General features: G+C 41.1%; 1 protein-coding gene across 2 annotated transcripts in view; it reads left to right on the forward strand.

Moving 5' to 3' along the window:
• Nucleotides 1-20,218, forward strand: part of LOC126278723 (translation initiation factor IF-2-like) — a 272,301-nt gene that overhangs the window by 185,653 nt on the left and 66,430 nt on the right. The gene's annotated exons all lie outside the window — the stretch shown is intronic.

A 20,218-nucleotide genomic window follows, 5' to 3' on the forward strand; every position in this document is an offset into this window, starting at 1 on the left:
GAACCATCCCTTAGGATGTCTATCTCTTGCTTAATAATAACAAATGAAATCTTCCCTTTGAAATTTATTCCCTTTCTCAATCTTCGCATACAAATTTAAATGCTGCTTGTTAGAAGTTATGCTCTGATTATTTCGACGAAACACAGAATGTCGTCGTCGTGGCCCTCAGTCGTTACCTGCAATAACCCAGAACTGTTCCTTACCTTTTTTACTGTTACTGGATCTCCATCTGACTGCTACATCGAACTACGACATGAATATACTTACTCTGTTTTACTATACTCTATTAGCTGCTGGTGGGCTGTCATAATAAGTGGCTGTATTTATTACCAAAGCTGACGTTATTCTTTAATAGCAAAGCTGATGTTATTCTTTAATTAATTTGACTGAAGTTACGTAATTCATAGTTAAACTTTTTCTTGACAACAATAAGTTTTACGTTGATGGTTTTTGAGATGGATTATAATCAGTAATGCAATATTGCTGGCAAACATTAATTATATTCTGAATGAAATGATTTTACAAACGTTCTAATGGGACTTACTTTTTACAATAACCTTACAACCTGCTTTGCGCAAACATACCTTCAGTAGTCTTGAGTTTCTCAAAAAATTAATTCAATAATATTAGTTCTTCTTATGATAATAGTTAGCTAATGTCTCTGTACATCCGTATAAAATCTCTTGTAAATCATAGCTAGTGGCTGGCAGGCACACTGCTCCTCTCAACCTCTCGCTTCAGACCTGCTACCGACTCGCTTCACATCTCGCTTACTACTGACTTCCTACGAACGCTAAAGTGCTGTCTTTGCTGCCAACAATGCTTTCCGGTGCAGACAATCACTGCTACCATTACAAAAGGTATCAATCCGCGGTCTTTCCCGCACTTTTCTTAAAATGTATCCATACTTGGTCTCTCCCGCTCTTTTTTAAAATTATATCAATGTGCGGTCTTTCCTGCTAACAATACTTTAGTGCAACATTCCCTGCTACCACAATTATTTCCAACATGACAAATATTAATTATTTCTACTTAATCCTATTAATAAAATACAAACATCTTTCATAAATTGTGGTTTGACAATAGGCAATAGAAATATACACATCTTACAGTACTTACACGCACCACACGTAGGTGCACTTAGAAACACACTTCCATAAACAGAAAAATTTGGAGGGAGGACGAAGTTAGAAGATGAGCCATGATTCGGCACGCAATCTGCAACATTTATTGCACAATGTATGAATGATCAACTGTCCTCAATAACCAGTTCGCAATCAGCCCACGCCGCGTCGCAGCATAGGCTCTGCCTAGGGTGACCAAATTATTTTCGGTGAAAACCGGGACACAATCACCCGGGTGCCAATGGACACCTCATTCCACATGTACCCAGGTTTCTTAAATTTAATTATTAATGTTTTGTTGATAGATTTTGTTAACCCGATTATTATAACTAATACGAGGATCCAAAAGATTGATATAATCTAGATTATCTGTATAGTTAATGACATTTAATAAATGTCTACAGTAATAAAGAAATGTCTTACGATTTTACAAAATTTTACAGCCATTCAACTTTTAATTAATTAATATTAACATGAGCTTTAATATTACTGAGCACTTGTAGATGCAATTGACTGTCCTTGGAGAAAAGGGTATTTTTCACTGCTTCCATCCTTCTTGATCATGTCTTTGTTCTTTGAGACACAGTGATAAAACTCGGCACAATCCATTTTGTAGTTGTACAGGATCTGCAGGATTGCTTCAAGAGAGTCCACCTCCATCCTGTTTCTTTCCTCAGTCCACTGGATATTCATGAACGGAAATATTCTTTCCACATTGGCATTATGGACTGGGATTGCAAATAAATACCTTGCAATTATTACCAACTCAGAGTAATCCTGAAGACAGTCACAGCTTTTAAAAAAAACTCATCCATTTCTCATGACACTCCAATGGTGTTTGTTTTCTCATCATTCCACATGTGAAGACTTTCTTCAACAAAATTTGTCAGTATGCCGAACTGATCAAAGAGAATGGAATCATCGATTTAAATCTTTTTTCTCTTCATATCAGGAACTGTCTCTTCAACACTTTCCCATTTTGGCACTCTCTTCAGTAACATCCAATCAAACCCCGGCGATGAGGGTAAATATGAGGCGCTCCACTTGCTGAAATATTCTACACAAGTGTCATAAAACTTGTTAACTTCTTCTCTAAAACTCCTTTCCGCTGCTTCTGATACTTCTGCTCCTTTAAGGACAGATTTAACATTAAAACAAATGAACTGCTGTTCTCTCCTCTTAGTAACAGTTTCCAGAGTATTTTTCAAAACATAGTTTACCTCTATTACATTTTTCGTGCTTCCCTCAGTTTCCTTTATACCATGCTGCAAAGTGCTAAGCTGACTGTGAATGAACCATAAGTAGGCTTCACTTAAAGGGTTACTGAATAACTGAGCCAATAGTTTGGGGACTTTGTCTTCATTCAGGAAAAAATCTTTCAACGGTTCAAACAGATGGATTACTCTTTCAACTGCTGGAAACAGTGATAACCAGCAAGTTTTCGAGTGACACATTAGATTCATATATTCAGTTCCCATGTAATCACAGAACTCCTTAAGCCTCTCTGTTCTAACAATATATATGTAAAAGTGTGAGTATACCTTCATGACGATAGTTTCAACATCACAGCTTAAACTGTCAGCAGATATCTGCACGCTATTGTGTAAAATATGTGCAGGGCACCCTATGCCTTCAATGTTTTCATGGAATGTTGCCTTTAATTTGGTAAATACGTTCCATTTACCTTGTCTTTTTAAACCACCAAAGTTTGTGTTGGTGTTGTCTCCACAAAATGCCACACGTTTATTTTTCTCAAGATCAAACATTTCGATAGTATTCATACAAAATTTAGAAATTTCGTTAGATTTTTCATTAGGTAGGGAACTCACCTTCAAAAGTTTGGTCTGAATTCCCTGATTAATATCGAAAAACTGAACAACAAACGGAAATATTTTAGTGGCCTTATGATTGCTGGCATCAGTGGATATCCCGTAGAAAGAAGACTTTTTGATGTATTCAAGACTTTCCTTTACACTCTATGGAGCAACAACTCCTTTCACTAAGGCTGACGCTTCAGTTCTTGCTGAAATAAACTTTTTTGCAATTGAAGAATCATCAAACATAATGCTGTCAAGCTTATTAGTACAATCACTAGATCTATAAGTTTGGTGATGTTTTACTGTGTGGTAGGCTAGTGTAAGCTCGGCTGCTCGAACTTTCGTCTCTTCACTTGACTGATGTTTCACAAAATAATTTCGTAGATTTTTACTGCAGCTCGGTGCACTGTATCTCCTAATGTGTTTCTTTGACCTCATGTGATCAAGTATGTCCACCATGAATTATACTAATAAAACAGTTACAAACGGAACGCTCTGCTTCGTAATCAAAACGACCTTTGTTAATGAAATTCCATTCCTTGGAATAACAGTCACTGAACTTGCAGGCACGTTTCGGCATTGCGTTTCACAGTACTGCAGCAATAATACCACTATTATGAGAAAAAACTACTGCAGTTTGTCTGACAAAACATCAACTACGACACTGTTCTGACAATGAGTGTGTGATTAAGTGGCGCGACAATCGGACGGTTTCATAGCTCTGTTACAATAATACAACTTACTACTTGTTGGCCAAAGTACCGCTAAAAGTAAATTATTGCTTGAGTGTATCAATACTCATACTGTGAGAATAAGCTAAAATATATTAATTTCTCATGTAGTATTTCCTTTAATATAGCGAAATCCCAAAAATTTGAGAAAGTTTCAGGAAATGTATTTAAAAACTGGATTCCGGGACTTTTGAGCGTCCCGAAACAAATTTGCGGGACACCGGAACACAGGGATGAAAACCGGGACAATCCCGGTTTTCCGGGACGTTTGGTCACCCTAAAGATGAGCCCTGTTACGGCACGCAATCTGCAACATTTATTGCACAATGTATGAATGATCAACTGTCCTCAATAACCAGTTCGCAATCAGCCCACGCCGCGTCGCAGCACAGGCTCTGCCACATACCTCATGACATCTCGAACACTGCGGAAGTGTTTTAGGAAGGATGCTGTCAGGTTAGAGAGGCACATATTCTTTAAGTAAGGTATCGGGGAATGTGATGTCAGTTACCCTGTCGTTTGTCTTGCTTTAACCGCGACTTTGGAAGCGTGTCCAAGGGTGTCACGAAAACTTGGCTGCAGTATCATAGCGGCTACTACTAGGATTTGTGGAATTACGCGAGAAGTGGCTTGACATTGTGAAAAATCGCAGTTACATCATGTCACTCTGTCTTTGAGGTGTGTGGCTTTAGACGAATGGTGTCATATGCTTTGGAAAGTATGCCAACACATAAAAATTCGCTGGACATCGTCTGCTAGAGAGAAACGAGCCATCGTACACGGACACACACTCTCAGTTGTAGGCTTGTGTTTTCACCCAGAGGTATATATTTTATACTGAATGCATTTTATCCCAATAAACGGACGTATTGTAATTACTCAAAGTGACTAAGAACCATGCGCACATCATCAGTTTTTATTACTCATCTTGTGATTCATTAGAATCCACGAAAGTTCATTGTAGGCAGATTGTTTGCTGTTTCCGTTACCGCCTTGAGTTCTCTGAAGTTTTGTATGCTGCATTTGGAATTAATAATTTTAGGTTTTTATCAATTGATTCATTTAGTGCTTTAAGTTTCGAAAAGAATGTGTTAGTCCCTTTCAGAGAAAATATTGACCATAGAATGTCTTTTCACTCCTACTCAGGCTAACAGCAAATCTGAATTAACTCAAGAAACACAAGACCTCGAGGAAGATGATATAATTTACTTAGATATATGAATTAGGACAGCCTGTGACTCACCACGTAAAGGAGGCGTTGGGCGGAAAAATTTTCGGACTTATTTTTCGTCAAATATAGACAAACACGCTCACACATTCACAAAGTACAACTCACGCTCACATCGTGTCTCATTGCCCGAGGACAACAGTGGCCGTTTGTGTGTGTGTGTGTGCGTGTGTGTGTGTGTTCGTCTACATTTTACGACGGATGTAGTCCGAAAGCTTAATAATATGCAAAAATATACGAACATGCGCCTTTCTGTCGCTCAAAGCGTCCATTATGTGGTAAGTTGCAGTCTGTCCTAATTCTTATTGTTATTATTCGATCCCGGACTTTCCTTTTCGACTAAGATATGTGTAATTCTAAGACTCCCATCAAGTGCTGTGAAACACTGATTTACATTTTAAATTTTGGCATAATTATTCCAATAGTTCAGATGTGTATGTAAGGAAATTGCGTTTTAAAAATTACATTTTTAAAATATAATTTAAAAATAAAAATGTAACTTGCCTGATTTGGATGTGATAGAACCCCACGCGCGATCGCTATTTAATGAAAATACCACGACGCCACAACAGATGGAGAGAGCGATACCCAACGGCACTAAATATCATACCTCTAAAAAAGCATTATACAGTCTGCATCTGTTTGTGACTCTTTTCTTCTTCTCTTATACATTGCTGCGAACGAATCAAGGCTTTATGTGACGACGCATGTGTAAAGTGGACCAATAATTCTTATGCTCATTAAGCTGTTGAATTAAAGCTACTGAATGATTATTTGACATATTTTAGGCGGAGTGAGATTTTGAGTGTTGCATGCGAGATTTTGGATTGAGTTTTGCTGAAAAGTGTGGGGATTCTGAGAGTAGCCTGGAGATCTGATTTGTCTCAGGGTTAAGCGTGTGGGTTTCTATTGCGTTACCGACCTAGAACACGTCCAGGTTCATTTTCGAATGTGAATTTCTCACCAGAGTCGCTGCCACCGCAGTAGCATGGGCAACAGAGATGTTACGATAACTATTCATCACGTATATATCACAACAGGACTAATAGGCTTGTTTTTCTTTAAAAACTGTTCCTCCGACTACACCTAAGAGTCCCTTTCCGGTAATTAAACTGGAATTTCATCTGGATTGCTCAGGTAAAGCAAGAGAAACTCTACACGCTTAACTCTGAGACAAATCAGATCTCCAGGCTGCTCTCAGAATCCCCAGACTTCTCAGCAAAACTCCGTCCAAAATATAGCATGCAGCAATCAGAATCTCACTCCACTAAAATATGTCAAAGAATCATTCAACAGCTTTAATTTGTCAAATAACTTTTATCACGCTAAGTCTCGTAACAGGGACCATTACAGTGCCAACGAAGTTATTCATTATGGCATTTATAGCTTAGATATTGTCGGCTCTCTGAATTCTAATGCAACGTTTCAGAAGTAACTTGTAACCTGTTCAAGTTTGTACGCATGTGCTAATTCAGCTGTCGTTCAATAACGATACAAAGAATCTAAAATATGAGACCCAGTTTCCACCAATACAGCACTCGAGCATGACGTATCGTTATTTAAGTACAGGTTTGAGAAATTCGATACTTTCATTGCATGTATAAGAAAGAAAACGGCATTACAAAAAGAAGTACAAATTACCTTCTCCGAAGGCGAAACACATGAAACAAGTCCAAAGAAATAGGCACTGTTTTCTAAGCTACTACTGGAAGGAAATGGATTAAACTACAGGATTCTGCAAGCGGTAAGCTTTCCAGTTTCAGTACAGTATATACATACATTAAAAAAGTTTTGCATCACGTCGGTTCCCAGAACTCCTGAAGATAGACGTTGACTGTAGATATTGTATCACAGACACCGTCCCTTTGACTGTTCAGAGATGTCACGAAACCCGCCCAAAGATCTAAACAGCTATGCATGAGCAGCCCCTATAAGACGGAGGGCGTCCGGCAGCTGATCAGTTGCAGTCATCCTAAAAGGAAGGAGGTACACAGCCCTGTTGTCTGTAGTTCACCCATGTCTAGATGATCAATACCGCGGTTCGATCGCGTCAGCATTGTTACTTTGTGCAGGTCGCTGTGGCCGAGCGGTTCTAGGCGCTTAAGTCCAGAACCCCGCCGTTGATACGGTCGCAGGTTCGAACCCTGCCTCGGGTTCTGTGTGTGATGTCCTTAGGTTTGCTTGGTTTAAGTAGTTCTAAGTCTAGGGGACTGACCTCAGATGTTAAGTCCCATAGTTCCTAGAGCCATTTTTGTTACTTTGTGCAAGGAAGGGCTCTCAACAGAGGAAGTGTCCAGGCGCCACGGAGTGAACCAAAACGATGTTGTTCGAAAATGGAGGAGATACAGAGAGACAGGAACTGTCGATGACATGCCTCGCTCAGGCCGCCCAAGGCTACTACTGCAGAGGATGACCGCTACCTACGGATTGTGGCTCGGAGGAACACTGACAGCAACGCACCATATTGAGTAACGCTTTTCGTGCAGGCATAGGACGTCGTGTTATGGCTCAAATTGTGCGCAATAGGCTGCATGACACGCAACCACACTCTCGACGTCCATGGCGAAGTGCAGCCTCGACACCATGCAGCGCGGTACAGACGGCACCAGCAACTTCACGAATTGACCGTACAGGATTGGCATCACGTTCTCTTCACCGATGAGTGTCGCGTGTTCCTTCAACCAGACAATCGTCGGAGACGTGTTTGGAGGCAACACGGTTAGGCTGAACACCTTCAACACACTGTCCAGAGAATGTAGCAATGTGGGGTTCCCTGCGGTTTGGGGTGGCCATTATATGGCGCCGACGGACGCCGCTGGTGGCCATGGAAGGCGCCGTAACGGCTGTACGATACGTGAATACTATTTTCCAGGTGATAGTGCAACCATAGTGACAGAATATTGGCGAAGCATTCGTTTTCATGGACCACAATTCGCGCTCCCATCGTGCACATCTTGTGAATGACTTTCTTCAGGATAACGACATCGCTCGACTAGAGTGGCCAGCATGTTCTCCAGACATGAACCACATCGTACATGGCTGGGATAGTTTGAAAAGGGCTGTTTATGGACGACGTGACCCAGCAACCACTCTGAGGGATCTACGCCGAATCGCCATTCAGTAGTGGGTCGATCTGGACCAACAGTGCCTTGGTGATCCTGTGGATAGTATGCCATGACGAACACAGGCATGCATCAGTGCAAGAGTACGTGCTACTGGATATTAGATGCACAGGTGTGCACAGCAATCTGGACCACCAGCCCTGAAGGTCTCGCTGTATGGTGGTACAACATGTAATGCGTGGTTTTAATGAGCAGTAAAAAGGGCTAAATGATGTTTATGTTAATCTCTATTCCACTTTTATGTGCAGGTTCCGGAACCGAGATAATGCAAAACTTTTTTTGATGTGTGTATATAGCTGTGCAGAACAGCACGGCGAGTCGGCACGCACACTAATGGCTTTCTTCTATTCTTATACTAAGACAAGGCGTAAATGAAGTCATCGACTAGTTTAGTTATTTCAGAATGTCTGCAACCTCGTTTGCGGAAGAAAAAATCTATTAGTAGGAAACACTAAGATACCTAACAAGCAAGAGCCAGATATGCTGAATAGTACATCACCGCTAGAAAGGCTGTTGTTAAGCCACATCAACTGGTATCCTGCAAAAGCAGCTGTCAATTAAAACTATCATGGGGAATCAACATAATTCTAAATAAAACAGTCTTGTGAACACTGCTGACCATTTAACACACATTTAATTTTATGCGATAGTGTGTCTGTTCATCTCACACTGTAGTCAATTCATAATATAATGTTATCTTTAAATATAAATTGTGACTTGGTAGGACACATGTAAATGTGGCAAAAGCTTTTCAGCCAATAGCTCGAAGATGCCTCGCTAGAGCGAACATCTCAGTGCGCTATATGTATACAGCCAACTAAATACTTATGTGACGCCATTGGGATTTATCGTCGAATAGGCGTAAGAAGCTCTCTTGACAGTTGCAGTGCGCTGGGCGGTGCTGCTTCGCGTACTTCCTTCAACCAATCACCTAACACGATTCTGTAAACGTTTCTATGGCAACGCCTCATTATTGTCGCAACGACGTACGCGACTGTTGCTTTCGCCTACGGTCGGTAGTGCTACACGGTCGAAAGCTTACAATAGTGCTACTAAAGTTCAGTGAGCTTTTTACACCTACTCGACTATAGGGCAACCACTCTTTAAAAACAGATAAGTTTATGCACAACAGTGTCGCTGATTGAGGTATCCAGACGCCTATATTTCTGAACAGTTAACCTCGGGTATTTTCAGTTGCAGGTTGCCTATCTGGTGGGTCCCAGGGGCAACAAACTTTTAATTTTCAGTATTTCGTGCAGCTATTGACCGAATTTAAAAATTTAAGGTGGTGTCATAAGCTACTCATGAAGTGGTAAAATCTTATGTTTAAAGTTTAACACAGTAAGCCAAGCATTACAGTTCGAAACTGCGTACAGATCTTGAGACAGCATAACTCATGGCACGCAGATTAGCTAGACTATATTCATCCAGTATTTGAGACTGAGAGCACTTAGCGAATTCAAGAAACTTCACACGTCGTTTCAAACCTTTACGGAATTTTTACTCTCTGATACCCCCACACAAAATAATGAAAGGATAAAAGTTTGCTTATCATTACAACATTTTCGTTGTTCACTTCCTTACTACTCACTCTATTCGCAACACATTTTGCAAATAGTATCCACGTATACTATGTATGTGCCTGAAAAATTATATCATTGTACTACATACGAGGTCTGTTCAAAAATTTTCTCGACAATGTTGTGTTCAAATGGCTCTGAGCACTATGCGACTTAACTTCTGAGGAGGTCATCAGTCACCTAGAACTTAGAACTAATTAAACCTAAGTAACCTAAGGACAGCACGCACATCCATGCCCGAGGCAGGATTTGAACCTGCGACCGTAGCGGTCGCTCGGTTCCAGACTGTAGCGCCTAGAACCGCACACCCACTCCGGCCGGCAATGTTGTGTTGGACCGCAATGTGGTTGCCATCCCTGCATTCGCTTGTGTTTAATGTATGACTGCCGGAAGTTTCATTGTTTTATGTCTTTTAGTTAGTGTTCAGTGTTGTAATGAGTAGAACACTGTGGCGCACAATTTGCGAATTTCGATATCGCAGAGAGAGAGGAGCAACATGTCTGCATCAAATTTTGCATGAAACACAAGAAAACCTTTACAGATATTCACCAAATGATGCAGGGAGCCTACGATGACTAGTGCTTAAACCGTATTCGGTGTTACGAATGGTTCATACGGTTTAAAAATTGGCGGACGGAAGTTAAAGATGACCCTTGTTATCGACGCCCTTCCACGTCTATCGACGACACTCGTGTCAGGAATGATAACGAAACTGTTCGTGCCAAACGAAGACTGACTGTCCGAGAGATTGCAGAAGAGTGTAACATTTCAGTTGGATCATGCCATGAAATCCTGACATAGCGTCTTGAAATGAATCGTGTTGCCGCCAAATTTGTCCCACAGGTTGAGAGTCACGACCAGAAAGGCCTTCGCTTCGCATGTTACGATGTTGAGACCGAGTTTCAATCTTCACAGTGGGTCGGGAAAGGTTCTCCAAGACCAAAAAAGGTCATCAGATCAGGTCAAATGTCGAAGTCACGCTTGATAGTTTTCCTTGACTTCGAAGGAGTAGTTCATCATTAATTGATGTCACAGGGACAAAGTGTTAATCGATGGTACTATCGGGACGTTTTGCGACGCCTGAGAGAAAATGTGAGAAGGAAACGGTATGAAAGATGACGAGACAATTCATGCCTTTTGCATCACGAGAACGCATTCCATATTCTTCTCTGTTGATGCGTCACTCTTGCACAAAATCGAAATCACTATGATGCCTCATCCTCCATATTCTCCAGACCTGGCCCCTGTGGACTTTTTGTATTTCCAAAGTTGAAAACCCCGTTGAAAGGACGAAGATTTGTAACGATAGACGAGCTAAATGAAAATTCGCAGGCGGCGCTTCGCCCGATCCGGGAAGTGGTGTACCAAGATCGCTTCCGGAAGTAGAAATGACGTTGGGAGCGGTATATCAATTGTGGAGGAGAGTATTTTGAAGGAGACCATGCGCAATAAGTAAAAGGTAACCATAAAAAAATTTTGTGGGTATAGTTCCAGAATTTTTTAGTAGTACAGCTCGGAAGATATGACTTTTTATGCATAAGACTTCGATTCTTTTATGATTCGGGATTGTGAGTTTACTGGTGGTTTCCTAAGCGTAATACATTCCTCCAGGGACGCCATTCAGTTGCACCGATACTTTATCTCGATTTAATTTTAAATACAGTTATTATATTAGCTTTGTTGTTACTGAATGAGGTAGGTATATCTTAGTGGCTGTGGTAGGACATGGCATTATAGAAGAATAGGTTAACGTATCGGTTAATGAAATTTACTGAATTGTAAAACTATGATAGTATGGATTTTCTAGGTAAAGTTAATGGTTGATCCACTTCTGCAGTTGACACCTTCAGCGGTACTCATGGTTTCGCTACACTGCAGACAGAGGCACGGTGCTAACTAGAGTGACACTTCCTAGAGAGGGCGCGAAGTCACATGGTTTTGAAATTCGATTGCATTTATACGTAGTACATTGTTGACGTACACTCCCGCTACCATCCCACAATGGTAGATTGGCACACTTCCTCTAGTAGCGGCAGCCAGATAACATTGAGCTTAACATCTTCCTCCTTCTGGCTGCAATTGAACTGGACCTTATAAAAGAGAAACATGCTGTTTGCTAATTACAGCTCGTGCTCCGCTACAGTCGATCTGTCCGTTTCTTCTCTTCGAAAGTTGCTTATTACGCTTCTGTGTTTCTTCCTCCAGTTTCTGTTTGTAGTAACCACGTACATCTACACGGGATTCTAAACGCTTGAGCCTTATCTATTTTCGTTCATCATTTTGTATAATACATTGATATGCCACTTTTCCAATGACTTTCCTTCACGGTAAATGATTCCTTTAATTAAGAGTAGGAAAAATTCGGACTTCGCAGACGGCTGTATGCTACTGTGACCTCTCTGTGACAAACTTAACGCCATTTATTCCCAGGACGAATACCCATCCTGAACAGCACGCTGTTTCTCTTCCAAACACTCACCATTGCTTTTACATATCGATCTGTCGCCTAAAGTTTTTACATTTACAATCCAATGCTTCTGCTGCCGTGTGTACTGATTTAAATCCCCAAGTACGTAACAACCTTACTGTATGGGTTTTCGGTACACCGTGTGGGCCAAGCTACCGTCTGTCGTCAGTCCTATCATTGCGAGACCAGAGACGTAAAACTGGTGCAAGCGGTCGCGTTCTTTATCATAAATGTATGTCTAAGTGATGCTAAATGTTATTATATTTACATGTTGTTGTTGTTGTTGTTGTTGTGGTGGTGGTGGTGGTCTTCAGGCCTGAGACTGGTTTGATGCAGCTCTCCATGCTACTCTATCCTGTGCAAGCTTCTTCATCTCCCAGTACCTACTGCAACCTACATCCTTCTGAATCTGCTTAGTGTATTCATCTCTTGGTCTCCCTCTACGATTTTTACCCTCTACGCTGCATTCCAATACTAAATTGGTGATCCCTTGATGCCTCAGAACATGTCCTACCAACCGATCCCTTCTTCTGGTCAAGTTGTGCCACAAACTTCTCTTCTCCCCAATCCTATTCAATGCTTCCTCATTAGTTATGTGATCTACCCATCTAATCTTCAGCATTCCTTTGTAGCACCACGTTTCGAAAGCCTCTATTCTCTTCTTGTCCAAACTATTTATCGTCCATGTTTCACTTCCATACATGACTACACTCCATACAAATACTTTCAGAAATAACTTCCTGACACTTAAATCTATACTCGAAGTTAACAAATTTCTCTTCTTCAGAAACGCTTTCCTTGCTATTGCCAGCCTACATTTTATATCCTCTCTACTTCGACCATCATCAGTTATTTTGCTCCCCAAACAGCAAAACTCCTTTACTACTTTAAGTGTCTCATTTCCTAATCTTATTCCCTCAGCATCACCCGACTTAATTCGACTACATTCCATTATCCTCGTTTTGCTTTTGTTGATGTTCATCTTATATCCTCCTTTCAAGACGCTATCCATTCTTTTCAACTGTTCTTCCAAGTCCTTTGCTGTCTCTGACAGAATTACAATGTCATCGGCGAGCCTCAAAGTTTTTACTTCAATATAGAGATTGAATAACATCGGAGAGAGGCTACAACCCTGTCTCACTCCTTTCCCAACCACTGCTTCCCTTTCATGCCCCTCGACTGTAATAACTGCCATCTGGTTTCTGTACAAATTGTAAATAGCCTTTCGCTCCCTGTATTTTACCCCTGCCAACTTTAAAATTTGAAAGAGAGTATTCCAGTCAACATTGTCAAAAGCTTTCTCTAAGTCTACAAATGCTAGAAACGAAAGTTTGCCTTTCCTTAATCTGTTTCCTAAAATAAGTCGTAAAGTCAGTATTGCCTCACGTGTTCCAGTATTTCTACGGAATCCAAACTGATCTTCTCCGAGGTCGGCTTCTACCAGTTTTTCCATTCGTCTGTAAAGAATTCGTGTTAGTATTTTTCTTCTATGACTTATTAAACTGATAGTTCAGTAATTTTCACATCTCTCAACACCTGCTTTCTTTGGGATTGGAATTATTACATTCTTATTGAAGTCTGAGCGTACTTCGCCTGCCTCATACATCTTTCTCACCAGATGGTAGAGTTTTGTCAGGATTGGCTCTCCCAAGGCCGTCAGTAGTTCTAATGGAATGTTGTCTACTCCGGGGACCTTGTTTCAACTCAGGTCTTTCAGTGCTCTGTCAAACTCTTCACGCAGTATCGTATCCCCCATTTCATCTTCATTTACATCCACTTCCATTTCCATAATATCGCACTCAAGTACATCGCCCTTGTATAGAGCCTCTATATATACCTTCCACCTTTCTGCTTTCCCTTCTTTGCTTAGAACTGGGTTTCCATCTGAGCTCTTGATATTCATACAAGTGGCTCTCTTTTCTCCAAAGGTCTCTTTAATTTTCCTGTAGGCAGTATCTATCTTACCCCTAGTGAGATAAGCCTCTACATCCTTACATTTGTCCTCTAGCCATCCCTGCTTAGCCATTTTGCACTTCCTGTCGATCTCATTTTTGAGACGTTTGTATTACTGTTTGCCTGCTTCATTTACTGCATTTTTATATTTTCTGCTTTCATCAATTAAATTCAATATTTCTTCTGTTACCCAAGGATTTCTACTAGCCCTCGTCTTTTTACCTACTTGATCCTCTGCTACCTTCACTACTTCATCCCTCAGAGCTACCCATTCTTCTTCTACTGTGTTTCTTTCCCCCATTCCTGTCAATTGTTCCCTTATACTCTCTTTGAAACTCTGCACAACCTCTGGTTCTTTCAGCTTATCCAGATCCCATGTCCTTAAATTCCCACCTTTTTGCAGTTTCTTCAGTTTTAATCTACAGGTCATAACCAATAGATTGTGGTCGTGTCCACATCTGCCCCTGGAAATGTCCTACAATTTAAAACCTGATTCCTAAATCTCTGCCTTACCATTATATAATCTATCTGATACCTTTTAGTATCTCCAGGTTCCTCCATGTATACGAGCTTCTTTTATGATTCTTGAACCAAGTGTTAGCTATGATTAAGTTATGCTCTGTGCAAAATTCTACCAGACGGCTTCCTCTTTCATTTCTTAGCCCCAATCCATATTCACCCATTATGTTTCCTTCTCTCCCTTTTCCTACACTCGAATTCCAGTCACCCATTACTATTAAATTTTCGTCTCCCTTCACTACCTGAATAATTTCTTTTATTTCATCATACATTTCTTCAATTTCTTCATCATCTGCAGAGCTAGTTGGCATATAAACTTGTACTACAGTAGTAGGTGTGGGCTTCATATCTATCTTGGCCACAATAATGCGTTCACTATACTGTTTGTAGTAGCTTACCCGCATTCCTATTTTCCTATTCATTATTAAACCTACTCCTGTATTACCCCTATTTGATTTTGTGTTTATAACCCTGTAGTCACCTGACCAGAAGTCTTGTTCCTCCTGCCACCGAACTTCACTAATTCCCACTATATCTAACTTTAACCTATCCATTTCCCTTTTTAAATTTTCTAACCTACCTGCCCGCTTAAGGGATCTGACATTCCACGCTCCGATCCGTAGAACGCCAGTTTTCTTTCTCGTGATAACGACATCTTCTTGAGTAGTCCCCTCCCGGAGATCCGAATGGGGGACTATTTTATCTCCGGAATATTTTACCCAAGAGGATGCCATCATCATTTAATCATACAGTAAAGCTGCATGCCCTCGGAAAAAATTACGGCTGTACTTTTCCCCTTGCTTTGAGCCGTTCGCAGTACCACCACAGCAAGGCCGTTTTGGTAATTGTTACAAGGCCAGGTCAGTCAATCATCCAGATTGTTGCCCCTGCAACTACTGAAAAGCTGCTGCCCCTCTTCAGGAACCACGCGTTTGTCTGGCCTCTCAACAGATACCCCTCCGTTGTGGTTGCACCTACGGTACGGTTATCTGTATCGCTGAGGCACGCAAGCCTCCCCACCAGCGGCAAGGTCCATGGTTCATGGGGGATGTATATTTACATATAGAAAAGTATTATCTTCTCAACAATCTTCAAATCGTGAGCTACACACTTAATTTTCATACATGAAATTAGTGAACTGACTCATGGCACTTTCGTTGCCTCAATCTACGGTCATTTTCAGAACTCAAGTCAGTCATCAAATCAACTGGTTTAGTAGATTGCATTCTGAATTGTGGTGTATCCCTGTATCACCACAATAAAATAAAAACAGTGAATGGCCGGGGAAGTATGAATTAGAACAGTGGTGTATTTAATTTTACATACAAGTTTTTATTCATCCTTTTATAACTACAATCTAGCTGATAAAACTCACAAAAAAGTGAGAAACACAAATCAGGAAAGGAATGGTGTTTGTTTGGAAAGCACTCATTTGGTGCGTACTATACAAGTTCTCCCCTGAATTAATCCCTTTTACAATGCAATCAGATTTCGCTTATATAAATCCACTGTGAGGCCAAATTCTATGAAACGTCCCTATCAGGCCCCTGAAATCGCGGAAGATTTCAGAAGGAGAAGCACTTGTTAGCTGGTCTGGCCAACTAATTTGACTCACAGTCACGATAGTGCGTGTTCGAATTGTAAAACAACAGACAGCCGACGCAGGACGAATACCTTCACCCTCGTGACACACAATATGTCCGAGATTATATGCAGTTTCACTGTCGGTGCAGTTGGAAACTGCCACTGGATCTTAGTCCACCACAAGTTACATACCACAAGTATCGTCCACCAGGGAAAGAGCTGAAGTTCTCCACCAGGGGAGGACCAGAAGACGAAGAAGCAAAGAATCATAATCACTTCCCACCAAGCCTCGTACAGGAGCCGAATTAGCAGAAAAAACTCGCCTCCAGGTTGTACAAACCAATCAAACTATCCTACATTCAATGAATCTCCCCTCTTGACTTTTCTGCTGGCCTGGTAGCCAACCCGGACACAGCACTGGGATTACCTCGCTGGGGAGCAAGACTCTGCTTTGCATATCCTGAGGGGAGCCAATCAGCGACTCAAAAATCTCTCTTGTCTGAAAAAAGAAGATTTTACACTAGGAACGCGTCGTTCTCACGGTAAGCGTGGCCATGTTTCGGCAAAAAAGTCTACCTAGACGGGTCCACAGTCCCTCATTTACGAAGATATCTACTCCTTCCAGCCGACCATTTCCAGTTTCTGAAAGAAGGCTATTCTTCATCGTGTACTGGAAAATGAATCGGATAGGTTCAGTTATTATCACATGTCTGCAACATCGTTTGAGTAAATGTAAGAACTAGTGGACAGGAAACAAAGATATTACGAAGCATTAGATATATACGTTGACTAGCAAATCATCAATAGAAAGACTGTCCTTAACTCTCGTAAAATGAGTTAATTGGTACTGTACAGAGGTAAATGTCACTTAATTTTAAGTGTCGCGGGGAAACAACAGAATTCTAAATAAAACATTAATCTTCCAGTCGCATAAGAATGGCCGTAGTAGCACCAAGAGGAGGGTGCAAGTCAGGTTTGCTTTAAAGACACGCTGTAACAGCCACGAGTTTTAGTTATTTTAGAGATTGGATATGACGAGTTGATGTGATTTTAGTCAAGAATGCCTTTAAGGCGACGAAGACGTCATTATCAACACTTCACTGAGTTTGAACCTGGTCTTGTAATAGGGCTACGAGAAGCTGATGTTCCTTCTGCGATATTGCAGAAAGACTTCACAAGAATGTAGCAACTGTACATAATTGCTGGCAGCGGTGGTCCCTGGGAGTATACGATCGCAAGATCGGGGTACGGACGACAACGTGGGAGAGAGAAGATCATCGTGTTCGGCCTATGGGTCTGGCGCATCGTACTGCATCTGCAGCAGCAATTTGAACACCAGTTGGGCCCACAGCCCACAACGAACTGTTACAATTCGGTTACAGTTCAGAGTCAGACGTCCTGGAGCGTGCGTTTCCCTGACCCCAAACCACCGCCATTCACAACATCAGTGGAGTCAAGCGAGAGCTCATAGGAGGGAATGGCAGAGGTCTGTTGTGTTTCCGGATGAAAGCTGCTTCTGCCTCGGTGCCAGTGATGGCCATGTGTTGGTTAGAAAGACGCCAGTTGAGGGCCTGCAACAAACCGGTCTGCGTGCGAGACACACTAAACCTACACCTGGAGTTACGTTGCTGCGTGCGATTTCGAATGACATCAGGAGCACCCTCGTGGTTATCCCACGCAGCCTGACTTCAAATTTGTGCATCAGTCTGGTGATTCGACTTGTGCTGCCATTCATGAAGAGAATTCCTGGGGGTGTATTCCAACAAGATAACGGTTGCCCACATACCGGTGTTGTAATCCAACATGATCTACAGAGTGTCAAGAGTCGACATGTTGCTTTGTCCCACTCGATCACCAGATCTGCCTCCAATAGAGCAACTACGGGACATCATCGGACAACAACTCTAGCGTAATTCACGACCAGCATTAACGGACCCTGTACTGACCGACCTAGTGCAACAGGTGTGGAACTTCATTCAACAAACTGCCATCCGGCGCCTGTACAACACAATGCATGCTTGTTTGCCTGCTTGCATTCAACATTCTGGTGATTACACTGGTTATTATTATTAATGTACTAGCAATTCACGTTTGCAATGGCTTATCTCGCGCTTACATTAACCTGTGATATTGCAACATTTATCTCTTGAAAGAGTTGCCGAGACAGATGTATTCCTTAATTATTTTTTGGTGTTGCGATTTTCTTGGTCTTATGTGTAATAACAGTAAATATGTACAAAGGTACTTACTGGTTTTATACATACACTCCGGCTTCTGTGTTCAGTATACCATTTTAAGGCCCCGGTACACAGCAAACATGCCATTCGTTATACTGGAAAAATACATAATAAGAATACCTGTAGCTACTTTTCCAAAATGATCATATGATAGCTACATTAGACGGAACAAATTCAAGTTACATGCGTGTACGAGACTGGCGTAGTATTTAACATCTTAGTAAAAGACGCAAGCTGTAGGTAGTGTCTACACCGTATCATATTTGTCACTATTGTGATGAAATCGAACCGCCTACACTAAAGATTCATCACTAGGTAGGAGCAGTACATACATACGAATGAAAGTGTATGTATACGGTTATTCAGTGATGCATAAGAGTCATTAGGCTGTATCAATCTTAGGAGGAGGACTGTATCCTTCTTGAGTCAGACAGATAAAGTAGTTCGAATGCTGTAGCGAGCAGTGTGTCAGTTGCACGGGCGGACCTAAACGTATCATAAAAAAATTTTAACGTATAATTAAGAGAGTTAAAAATATTTAATCATATGGTCAATACAGCTTTTGATGTTCTCCTTACTTCATATGAGACACAATAACAGCTGTTGTTCCATTATTCACCAGTATATGGATGCACAGAGCCCAGAAATAAAGGTATCTTTAACTATTACGTAAATTTTCATTATCACTTGGTGGGTACATGCAGATGAATTTCATTATACGTAGATAAATTCAATGTGGCACACAATGATGTCATCTGTCAGGGTGGGTACATCCGAGGTTAGTAAATACATGTATTCTTGAGCGGAGGACTAAGGGTTTCCCTTGCTAGTTTAAAAATAATTTAATGTGTTATTTACCTTTCATACTCAACAGTGTATGACTTAAAGCACACGAAACGCAAAATGTCCAGCAAGCAGATTACACAATGCTAAATCATAAGAGCTGTGGCGAATAATAAAATGATAATAAATTCATCAAGAAGCTGCTATATGAGGCTATAAGGCGTAAGAGAATAAATTCTTTTTCACAGCTTATTAACGTAAAAGTTGAATGAGAAACTGCAAAGGGTGAAAAATCTCACAGAATTAAAATCATTTTTAAGACAAAAACTAAGATGTAGAACATACATATAAGGTATATAACATACTAACTTTAGAATTGGATGTAGTCTTGCTTTATTTAATCAAAATATTTTTTGGTAGTGTCTTTGCTGACATATGCTTCTGCGTGATACTTGCCTCACGTGAACGACTCAGTGCCTTTCCGTGTTTTAATTATCTTGATACGGCGTTCGCTGCAGGCAGCGGATTTTTTCTTCAACAGTGTTTCGGATAGTTATACACGTTGTCTCACAGTCATAGCGTATGAACGGGTGCGTGTATTTCAGTGTATGTTCAACCGACATCAAACCTGTCGGTCATACAATTTACAATTGTGTGAAAGCGAACAAATTCCTGCCCATACTATGCTTCAAATAAATGTTATTTAGTAGCCTGGCGTTGTCACGCCTTCCCGTTGAAGAACATAATCATTTTCAGAGATTATCTTGGCTTCACTAAGAACGGCGTCAACAAGCCTTCAGTTGCCAGGTGTTAGCTTATCTGCGAGCACTAATTGGTAAAAATTGGCGAGTCGTGACGACGTATTAGCGTGCTCCTGGTACAGGAACAGCGTTACATAAGGCTCAGACAGCATAACAAATCGATAGTGGCTGAAAACTAAGACGACTGTGTCATATCCATACACAACCATGAAATTCGTAGGTGGCCACTCACGATCAAGAAGAAGAGAGAGAGTCCGTCGACATCGAAACTCTTAAGGACTATAATTAAACTCTAACTTCGTTGATTACCGG

Source organism: Schistocerca gregaria, chromosome 1, assembly GCF_023897955.1.
Source record: "Schistocerca gregaria isolate iqSchGreg1 chromosome 1, iqSchGreg1.2, whole genome shotgun sequence".
In the NCBI taxonomy this organism is placed as follows: domain Eukaryota; kingdom Metazoa; phylum Arthropoda; class Insecta; order Orthoptera; family Acrididae; genus Schistocerca; species Schistocerca gregaria.